This window comes from Rattus rattus, chromosome 1 (genome assembly GCF_011064425.1).
Source record: "Rattus rattus isolate New Zealand chromosome 1, Rrattus_CSIRO_v1, whole genome shotgun sequence".
Lineage (NCBI taxonomy): Eukaryota > Metazoa > Chordata > Mammalia > Rodentia > Muridae > Rattus > Rattus rattus.
The window spans coordinates 177,864,218-177,875,978 of NC_046154.1; the positions used below are offsets into that span (position 1 = coordinate 177,864,218).

The 11,761-nt window shown below is 41.1% G+C and overlaps 1 pseudogene; it reads right to left on the minus strand.

Moving 5' to 3' along the window:
• Positions 1–8,182: 8,182 nt before the first annotated feature.
• LOC116889998 lies at positions 8,183–8,611 on the minus strand (annotated as a pseudogene).
• Positions 8,612–11,761: the final 3,150 nt, after the last annotated feature.

Here is an 11,761-nt window from a genome sequence, read left to right on the forward strand (position 1 = left end):
ACCTAATATTCCAATGGACCAGGTCAATCTCCTATCCAAAGGGCCATGCCTAAATGGGTTTACCTTAAACCATGCTGATAAAATAGCCAGGATAATTAATTCTTTTTCCTAAATCAGCGGTCACAGGCACTCCTTCCCTGTTGTACATGCTTACTCCAAGAGGGGACAGGAAAGGGGAGTCCCAAACTTAGTGAGTTTAAAGAAAAGAATGTTTGAAAACAAGAGGAGGGATGTATAAGAAATATTTAATGTATGTGGTGTTTCCTATTAAATACTATAAAACTTGCATTTCCGACAAAGAATTCATTATGCAAAATTTTTAATCTCCCCCACAGACAAAACCTTTGTTTACAAAAAGGTCCCCTGCTACTTTCCAGGAACAATGTCACCTGACCCCTTCCTCCTTCATTTCTCCAGTGACAGCTGAAGAAGACTGTGAGGTTGGACCCCAGCCAATAGGAAGGACACAGTCACTACCTGAGTTAGAATAAAAAATCAAGTGTATTGTTCCAATCATACCCTCTTGATTAAGAGTAAAATTTCCATATCTACACACACACACACACACACACACACACACACACACACACACACACACACACACATCTGTTCACTCCTTTTGCAGCAAATGTCCAGATCAGGGGTTTTGATGACAGTGTTTGAGAGTGTTGGTTTGAAAAACAGGATTTCACCTTATAGCCTAAACTGGCTACACAAACACACACACACACACACACACACACACACACACACACACACACACACAGAGAGAGAGAGAGAGAGAGAGAGAGAGAGAGAGAGAGAGAGAGAGAGAGAGGCCCTGCCTCAGCTTCAAACCTGTTGGGATTACAGGCATTTGCCACCATATCTAGCTTGAAATGAGAGCTTTTATTAAAAGAATGCAATTTATTGGTGATAGATTATTTCTCCGTTGGTGAAATGAGTCCATTCTAGCCAGATTAGATTATATATTAAAGGCAGGTTTATTGTGGAGCTGCTCTCCAGTGGGTTCACTGGCCCTAAGGATTGAGGCTAAGAAAGTCACCATGGGGAGGTGGCAGCCAGAGAAAAGGAGAGAGGGAAAGTGCAGAGAGAAAAGGAAGAAGGAAGAGGAGCAGGAGGAGGAGGAAGAGGAGAGAAGGAGGAGGAAGAGGAGAGGAGGAGGGTGGGGAGAGAGAGAGAGAGAGAGAGAGAGAGAGAGAGAGAGAGAGCCTCTGGGGAAAGGGCAGTCCAACCCCTAGGCTGGAAAGTTCAAAATCAGGGGAGCAGGGAATGCCAGGTAGGGACTCAGGAATGCTGGAAGACCCTGGAGGCCAGGTCTGCTGTGATGTGTGAAATATTCCCCAGGGGTCCAAAGCCAAACAATTATAGATGGTTTCACTCTAAAGGATGGTATTAAGAGCTCACAGTAGAAGAGTAGACCCTTGAGAAATACATACTTCTTTGAAGGAGTATTTAAACTGAGCTTTTAAGAGGAACTTGGTCTCACCCAGGAAACAAGTATAGAGAAAAAAGGGGGTCTAAATGTTTAACCTGTCAACACCAGGATGTCTATGAACAACTTCAGACCAGAAATTGAGCCACTGGTATTTGATCACAGGCCCGTAGAGCCCCTTTCTGTGAAGTGGACCACAGGCATAGCATTCTTGGTGAGTCTCTGTGTTGCTTCCTAAGATGGAGGACAGAAGATGGAGGACCCATACCATTCAGCATTTCTGAATGATTCTGGTTAAATGCTTGGCCTTGTACCCCATTTCTGTAAGCCAAGATGGACTTTGCTGACTCCACCCAGGGTTAAAGCCTTGTCTTTTATCTCCTGACCTTGACTCTACTTCCAGCTACTTCCTTGTCAAGCCGTCCTCTGCAGACCGGACACGGCCGTTGAAGCAGCCCCCAGCAGCTGGCATCTGACCAGTGCTGTTGGCAAACGCATTTTCTACTGGCTGTGCAAACTGGTGAGCCACAGAGTCATCTCGGGAGGAGAGTGAGGTGGCATTCGCAAACGCGAACATGAGTAATGTGAGCTTGCCGAGCCTTCTGCTTCTAAAAAACAGATTTCTCTGACAGAATTAGATAAAGACCTATTTCAAACTTGCATAACTCAGCATTATGCTATGCAAATCTTCGTGCTTTTAATTTCCTGCTAAATTTCATGGTCCAAAAAAATCAACAGATGCTGAAGAAAATTATATTTATGTAAAAGAGCTTCTAATTCAATATGAAAATAATAAAAGAATGAAGCTTTCTCGTGCAACTCAAAAGAATCTGGGCAGAATTTTGGAGTCCAAGAGCTTCCCCTAGGGTGTCCTGGCATAATATAGTGACCAGATGAAACCAATACAACCCTGCCAAAGCGCACACACGCACACACACACACACACACACACACACACACACACACACACGTGTGTGTCTTCTCTCTCTCTCTCTCTTTCTCTGTTCTTCCTGACACCAATAATTTTCTTCACAACTTTTTAATATCATATCTTTCATGTTATCTGAGTATTTGGGGGCCTTTTGAGGATACAGCGCCTGCTCTGACTTTTACTCATTTCAAAAATTAAGAAAAACAAAAACAAACAAACAAAGAAAAAATACACAGGCGTGTGGGTGTGTGGGCGCATGGATTCATATTTCAGAAACACAGGTAAACCGTAGAGTGACATCTTATAAACTCGTGTCATCGGGCTTAATGTTGCTGAATTTTGACATGTGAACTTCTAGCCCAAAATTTAGTGGCTTATAATAGCCACAATCATTCCTTTTAACGATACCAAACATTGATCGGCCTGTGCTTAGCAGTACTTAGCTCCGTGTCCTTGATTTGAATCTGTATTCACCCAGTGGCCAGGCTGAACTAGAATCCAAAACGGCACGTACTCACTTGGCAGAAGCTTACCCAGGGCCTGCTGACTGAAGCACCCAGTCCTCCTTCATGTGGTCCTTCTATATCATTCGGGCTTCTCACAGATATATTATTTTGTGGCCTATTATAGCATCTCAATGTAACATTAAATTTGCAGGTGTCATACCACAGCACTACTTCTCGTGCCTGAACATTTTACAGGATAAACTCTGGTCCAAGGGAACAGCCAGGCTGCCTCTCCGTAAGCCTTCACACTACCCAGATCTATGGTGTCAGCAGAGGAAGCACAACTGAAGGTTTTATTATTAGGGAAGTAATCGCATTGCTGTTTATAAAGTGCCTTCTCTCTGTTGACTCGGTCTCAATGGTAACCAGAGAAACTGACTCATGGCTTCCGGCTTCTCTTCAAGGCAGGAACTGAGCGAGAAGTTTTCAAATTACTCAAGTCAGATCTGATTTCAAGGAGGCCCGTAACTCCTTGGAGTCATTTAAAAGATCAGGGGTCATCTACACTTGAAAATTCCTGTGGTTTAAAACCCCGTTTGGGATTTACCTTGAGCTCTGTAAATGTTAAAAATAGCCCAAATAATGTCCCAACAGATGCTGTCAAATGACAGTACAGCAGGCCACTTAAGTATAACTGTTAGGCACGTGGGAACTCTACTCACTGATTCTGTCTAGTAAGTACTCAATTTAAAGATGATCTTCAAAAAAGTATCACCGTCCATTCGTTTCGCACTTCAGCTGTTTTAAGTTTCAAGCCCAGGGCAAGAGGTTCAGGTGCCTATTTAACATATCAAAGGGAATCTGGCAAGGTTCTCCCAGCATCCCTCAGTCCCTACCTGTTAAAGGGTATAGCTGGCGTACCCCAGCAGCTACCAGACCTTTCCAGCCCAAGGGCTGGGATGCCCTTCCACCAGAGGCTCTTCCCTATGTCTCCCAGACATTTTAGTTACGTGTACCTTTGCCTATGGGCTGCAGCACCTGGTTGCTCCCCCTCTCTTTTTCCCTCTTCCTCTCCCCACACGGTTCAAGGTCATGACCACTCTGGACTCTCCTGGTTTGTTTCTACCTCTGGCTATGTCTCCCTTTTATCTACAGTAAACTTTTCTCCTCCTGCATACCTGGGAGCACTCATGTCCTTTCCTTTCTCTTCTTTCCTTTTCTTTTTTTCTTTCGTTTTTCCCCCATTCATCTAGTACCAAATAAAGCTGCAAAATCCTAACCTTATAAGCTACAGTTTAACAGAGCACTTGCCTGGCATGTATGAGGTCCTGCACTGGGTCCCTAGCACTGCAAAAAGAATAAACAGAATGATTTTTTTTAAAGCAACAAAAAATTCCATTTCCATTGGAGAAGTGAGGCCTCACTTTCTGCATGAACTAAACGGGTCTGGAGGAAGCAGAAACTTGCATGTGGTCATGTTTCAAGCCTGCCCTGGGCTTTACCAAGGGCTCTGTAAGAAGGTAGGCAGATAAACGCTGTTCCCTCTTTGACACAGAGATCAGGAAAAAAAAAAGTGTCTATCTCTCTCCAGTAAAGTCAGGACTTGAGATGACTCAGTGATACTTCCTGTCAATTCTGACAACCCAAGTTCTAAGAAGTGAGTCCTTAGACACACAGACACACAGACACACAGACACACACACACACACACACACACACACACACACACATACATCAACCGATCAATCAATCAACACATCAATTTGATCAAAAATATTTTTAATGTCTTAGAAACAACCAGATATGGAAGCACACGCCTATAATCTCTACAGTCGAAAGGGAATGTGCTAAATTCCAGCCCAAAGGGGGAAAAAATATCAGGAAACAAAATGAACACTTACTAGGTGCCACGCGCTGCACCAGAAGGCTTCCCTTACTGGGTTTTGTTGCTGTTGCTCTTGTTGTTTCTACGTTCTTTTCTGTCATTTCTGTCCTGCTTTTTTCTTCTCTCCTCTTAAACCCATAGCACTTCATTTAGTCATTGCTAAACAAGGTTTAAATGCCATAGGCATGTCTTTTAAGTTCTCATTTTTTTTCAGGAGGTAAGTTGTGAGGCTAGTGACCAATCATAGCGTCACCAATGTTTGGCTCCTGAAAAGAATCCCACGTATTACTTTTGAGGTCTGCCGGCCTTGGTTCTCAAGTACAGAAGCTGGGTGTCCTTGCCAGACACAAAAACATATTATATTTTGGCTCACAACAGCTCAGTATGCTATTAAATTTGCAAAGGATGGTAATGAAATGCTGGATAAATGGAAGACCCTTTTCGTAATTGTACTTGAACTCACGTTAGACATCTTGTCACCAAATATCCACACAAAACGCCATTTGACCACGATCTGGAGATGCCGCTTACTGCAAGCATTTTACAAGCTAATTTTGGACAAATGCACTATTTTAGCAAATTTTCAGTTTCCAAAAATAGGAATTCAGTCCAGAACAGAACGACAATTTCCCCCAATGGCATGAATGATGAGACTCATTTTGTTGAAATGTTTCAATAAACTGCATTTAATCATACTGCATTTCATTATCCCCTTGTTATGGCCCCCATTTCTAGTTCTGCCCTCACCCCCAATTTCCAAATTGTTTTTCGGCATTTTTACATGTTCCCGTCTTTTATAATGATTGTTAATTTAGTCTTTCTCTCTGTTGTAGGAAAGGTGAGAAAGACTTTTGGAGTAGAAGAAATCATCACTAGCTACCAAAAGGCATTTCGACGTCGCTGTGACATATATAGCCTTTGGAAAACGAGTTCACTCTAAAGAAATCTGCTCATGCAGAAGTCATAGCGAAAAGTGTTCAGAAAAATATCTGTTGCCTATTTCAAGGATATAAATCAAGATTGCTTGTGAAGCATCAAGCATGGTGGTATATGCCTATAATCCCAGGACTGAAGAAACTGAAGCAGGAGGATTTTAATTTGGAGGCCAGTTTGGAACTTTATCTTTAAAAAAAAAGAAAATAAACAATAATAAATCTTAGAAGTCATGCTTATTGGAAAATCTACCACCACTAATTTGCTAAACCAGTACAGTCCCTAATAATAATCTATAAACAATTTTTCTCATACCGCAGGTAAGTGTAGTGTTTACTCCGCTTCAGGGAAAGTTTTCTTTGCCACAGAAACCAGAACAGAAAACCACGACCAATCAAAATGCAGAGTTGTGGAGCCCAGTCCCATGAATATGACACAAAGCCTTCTCATTCCTAAGATACAGGGAACATTTCCAGAAGAGAGGGCAGGCAGATTTTAAGGGCCAGAAGATCAGGAAGTTTGCAGTGAGATTGTATATCCTACTAATATCAGAAGCTATACCCATAAATTATCACCAACATGACTCCCCAGTCATGAACTCACCAAGGATGACAACATGTCAAGCTGGTCAGTGAAAAGCCCACATACCAATCCTTTATGAAGAATAATAGGCAACTGAAGGAAAACGAGAGTAGGTAATCTGGGCTTCCCAAGGGAAGAACACATCAATTGGTTGTCTCGGGCCAACTGGTCAACACTAAACATGTATAGGGAGATGGCCTTTTATGAACTAACCTTGTTCTATTGCAGAGTATACATGTTTTAGGGAAAAGAGAAATGTTGTATATAAATTGTCATCTCAAAATTGTTAAGCGGCTGTGAGGGAAGCTTCTATCATAGCTCTCCGTGATAGAATGCTTGCCTGACATGTGCAAGGTGCTGGATTCAATTGTAAGAACACAAATATATGAAGAAAGAAAAGCCAAGAAAGGAATAAAGAGCAAACCATAGGAAAACCAGTCAGGCGTAATACTGAAAATAAAGAAGTTTGAATCTGATCTTCTCTTTTATAAGGCATAAAATTATTTATTTACTTCTTTAGCCAAGGCCTTCTTCAAAAAGAATCAGTCATCTCCCTTTACTTTTACGCCTAGCAGTATCCAGCCCTTCAAATTAAATTGTGTATTCCTAGATAATAAAGATTCTACTTGATCAATTAACTGTACATTGTATAAAATAAAGCCAGGTCTGAACAGGGGTTTAATATAATATAATATAATATAAATCTTAGAAGTCATGGTTATATCTAGTATACAAATATTTTCTAAACAAAAATGAACCTTTGCGTATGTGTGTATATATACTGTGAAGGCTTTTCCTAGAAGGCTTGCTTCAAATAAGAGACTATTACTTGAATCATTACTATTCTAATGATAATAGTTAAAAAGTAATTTTTAAATGTGTATTATTATCTTTATATTTATTTTATACATATAATGATTCTATTACATATACTTATATTTATTGTCATAATAAAACATTTTTATTATTATCTATCCCTTTTATTGAAAAATACATTCTTTTTTTCATACTATGTATCCTAATTATACTTTCCTCTCCTCCACTCCTCTCAGATCCTCCCCATCACCCCTCCCCTCTGTATCAACTCCTTTTCTGCCTCTCATTAGAAAAGAACAGACATTTACGAGACAGCAACCAATACCGTAACTAACTCATAATTTCTATCTTATATTTACAAATGGTGTCAGACCCTGTAAAATGACAGAGCCATTAAATCTGTGGCTCATTCTCTATTCAAATTTTCCTTCCTCCCAGAATCCATGTCTCATATGATACTGACTCTGGTGCAATCATGAACAGCTGGTGTTCAGAATCATAAGATGTACCATTCCATTTTATGAGTGGCATATGTGGAATCTAGTCAGTTACCAAAAATTCCATGGGAAAATGGCAGATTTGCAGTGATATCTTAAAGGTAATATTTGCAGATCACAATGCAAGGGTTCATATAGTAAATTCAAAATAAATCCTTCCAAACCCTTTAGCTTGAACATTATTTCTTGGAGTTTACACGCATCATAAAAATATCACCTAATAGCTAATAGGAATTTTAAAGATGTCTCCAAAATGACCACAACTTTTTCATAGGGACCTCATAAAAATCATTACTTCAGATGCTACAAGTTGGCCAACCAAGCACACTGAGATGACTCTATAGCTAAAAAATGCCTGCATTCATCCACAGTCTATTTCTAGAGATTAGATTTTATAACTGACAGTATGTGGATCTGTGGATAAACTATGTAAACAGTTGTCATTCTATCTTTTTGTTCTTATTTAGTTTTTATTCATAATCATAAACTTAACTTTCCAATCCTGCTAGACTTGAAGGGGAATGAGGAAAATATGGAACCCAAAGAACTTCAGTGAGAGCAGAGATTACAGGGTATTGCGAGCAGATGGGGTGGGGGCGCTCTCCTCAGCTACAGAAGGAATGGTTTGATGGGTAAAATGCCCTCAAGTCAAAGAAATTAGAGTCGTCCACAGTCGGAAATGGTGTTCTTCTTACTGGTCTTGCCATTGCTGGACCCAAACACTCCACGACTTCTACAATGTTCATGCCGTCTTTCCCCTTCCCAAAGACCACACGCTTGCCCCAGCCACTCAGTCTTGGCAGTGCAGACAAAAAACTGGGAACCATTTGTGTTTGGTCCAGCATTTGCCATGGACAAGATGCCAGGACCTGTATGCTTCAGGATGACGTTCTCATCCTCAAATTTCTCTCCGTAGAGGGACCTGCTGCCGGCGCCATCATGGCGGATGACGTTACCACCCTGGCACATGAATCCTGGAATAATTCTGTGAAGGAGGAACCCTTATAGCCAAATCCTTTCTCTCCAGTGCTCAGAGCACGAAAGTTTTCTGCTGTCTTTGGAACCTTGTCTGCAAACAGCTCGAAGGAGACGCAGCCCAAGGGCTCACCATCGGCTGTGATGTCGAAGAACACGGTGGGGTTGACCGTGTCTGCTGCAAGCGGCGAAAAGCGACAGCGGCGTCTGCAAAGCCTCATTAGGTCTTTCTAACTTGAACACATGTCACACCGTTTACCATCTGAAAAAGAGAGGATTGGGTAGAGCTATTGGTGAAGAAAGATGCTCCACAACACAATATTTCATCCTTGCCTTTTAAGTTTTATGATCACTCAACTTGCCTATACTTCTTAATGAAAAATAATTGTCAAATATTTAAATTAGCCCTTGATATTAAGATTAATGAGCTCAGCCTTGAAAATTAGTCAACTGTTAGGTTTATTACCACTTTTCTACAATAGTTATCTCTATACAGATAACAGGACCTAACAATCTTCTACAATTCTTACCATTTGTTTTTGATGTAATAACTCTGTCTGCATGCATAACAGACTGCTTAGGAAAGATGCTTGACATGTCAAAGAGACACATCCTCAGAGAGTTAAGGTACCTGTAGCATGTGCTGTTAGCATTAGCCTCTGGTCTAGTCTGGATTTCAGGGGGATGCTCTTCATCAAAGTGAGCCCCCAGTTCCAAGAGGATGCCTCCCTGCTCCATAAAGTCTTTCAGATACAAATCTAACAAAGTGTTTTACAAAGAAATGCCCAGGATACCTGAAAAATAATGTGTGGTCATTTGTACACAATAACACACACAATGACAGCATAATAGAAAGCCTTGGAGCTGAAGAGATGGCTCAGTGGTTAAGAGCACCAACTGCTTTTCCAGAGGTCCTGAGTTCAATTCCCAGCAACCACATGGTGGCTCACAACCATCTGCAGTGGAATCTGATGCCCTGTTCTAATGTGTCTGAAAACAGTGTACTTACATAGAAAGTATTAACACACACAAATAAATTAAATGGCCTATTATAATAATGAGAATTTGGAGGCTCCATATTGTCAGAACTAAATTTCTTGCTCATGTTCTACACTGAAAGAGTTAATTAGAAGGACAATGTTTTCCTGAAATCTTACATGTCAATAAAACTAAGATCAAATATACTGATTCCTACCCTTCGTTTGTACTCAAGGGTTGCAAAAGTTTAAGCCCCAGATGAAAGAGAATAGATAAGTATTTTGCAGCATGAAAATAAACTGCCTATTAAGCAGAACTCTTAAGTGGTATAAAGTTTCTATGAGCCAGTATATGTGTTACATTCGACTCAAAGAACAACCTTCATTTTCCCCCAATCTGGTTTTCAACCTGCTGTTCCAATACCATAAACTCTCAGAGGGAAGGAAGCTCTGTGTAATTTGATATGGAATTTGATGATTTAGAGGCCCATGGCAGGAAGGATGGAGAGGGGGGTTTTCTCAAATCCACAGTCCCTACAGATGAGAAGGAAGCTCATTATCTGTATCTTAGACAAGTTCGCTTCACAAAGCCAGGAAACAGCCTAAGTTTTGCGAATTCCAATTGCACTCTTTGGCCGAGGTCTTCTAAACACCTTGCAGAATTGTTTGTGGAATGCCAATGGGTTAAGGGAAAGCTGAGAGTGTCCAATTGCTGGAGGACTTGGGGGAGTAGGGTACCAAAAGCTAGATTAGCCTAGCTTTTCACAAGACAATCCCCTCAAGCTTTCCCAGAAAACAAAAGGCTCCTAGAGAGGAGAAACAATAGACCCGAACAGCAGGAGTTGTATGGGAAAGGAGCCAAGGAGCCAGAGTCACTAACAGAGAGTGGTAATTTGGAATGAATTGCTGTTTTGTGTTGTGAAGCACCAGGACACAGCTGGTGCACTGGCTAACCTGAGGATTTGCAGTAACTGCATTGAAATGGTAATGAAGTTTTTATTTTATGATTGCAGATGTTTTTTGGATTATTGTTATTAAGCTTATTAGTGTAACAGTACAAATATGAGATTTTTATTTACTTGGTCTCTTATTTGTGGGAGCTTTGTTAGAAGTCTTTGTAAGCCAAGTCAGAAGAACAGCAGCCAGCCAGCCTTGCAATAGGCCGAGTGTGCTGAACCATCAGACAGTCTCCTAGCGCGCATGTGCGTGCACGGCTAGGCTCTTTTACATTGGAGGCAAATTTGAAAGTCCCATCAATCGTCATGGTTCAGGCAGTACTGCCAACTGGCATAATCGGTGGTGAAGTACAAGCAGTGTCTAATATCATTTCCTCTGCTCTGTGTTGGCTTGCCTAGCCCTTGATGGGCTTGGAAGTACTACTCAGTCGACCTTCTTATGTCTCAATTTCTCTCCAAATAAAAGTGACTATAAAAAAAAAAGAAAGAAAGAAAAGAAAAAAAACACCACTCCTATTTCTTTCACATTGCTATCATGAAGGCTGATCTGCCTCACCTGAAGAGAGCTATCGGAAATTAATGTTAGCTGCAGCACGGAAGGGTCTTGTCATGGGAAGGCTTGCGTCAACGAAATCGCTTTTATAAAGACCATCGCCTGGCAGAGTATTCTGTTTGATCAAATAATTCAGAGAATGCACCCTTATGCATTCCATGTGGCTATGCCGTTTCAAGCAACGAGGGCATTAGTATTCAGTTGTTTATAGTTCCACATCTTACAATCTCCTTTTAATGATTCAGAAACCGTCAAAGCAGTGGTTCTCAACCTTCCTAACACTGCAACCCTTTTGCCACAGTTCCTCGTGTTGTGGTAACCCCCCCCCCGGGATAAAATTATTTTCATTGCTACTTCATAGCTGTAATTTTGCTACTGCTATGAACCCTAATATGAATATTTCAGGAAACAGAGGCTTGCCAAAGGGGTTGCAGCCCACAGGTTAAGGACCACTGTGTTAAAGTCTCATGAAATTTCTCAAGGTATTGTTGATGAATACCAAGTACTATCCCAGAAAGAAAAAGAATCCCTAATGACTGTCACGTGGTTTTTCTCTCTAGTTGGCCATAAAGACAGAACAAATGAGTGGAAAGAGGCACAAGCCTTCTTCAGGGAAGTAAGTCTCTAACTTACCTCAATCATTTCCTTAGGTTAGAAAAATGAACCCCTGCCTCAAAATATCCTATATATCACAGTAAAGTCACTGCTGCCCCCAACTTGAATGTGGAAATGATTCCTAGCTGACCAATGACACCATGTTGGTGACGCGGGTGAT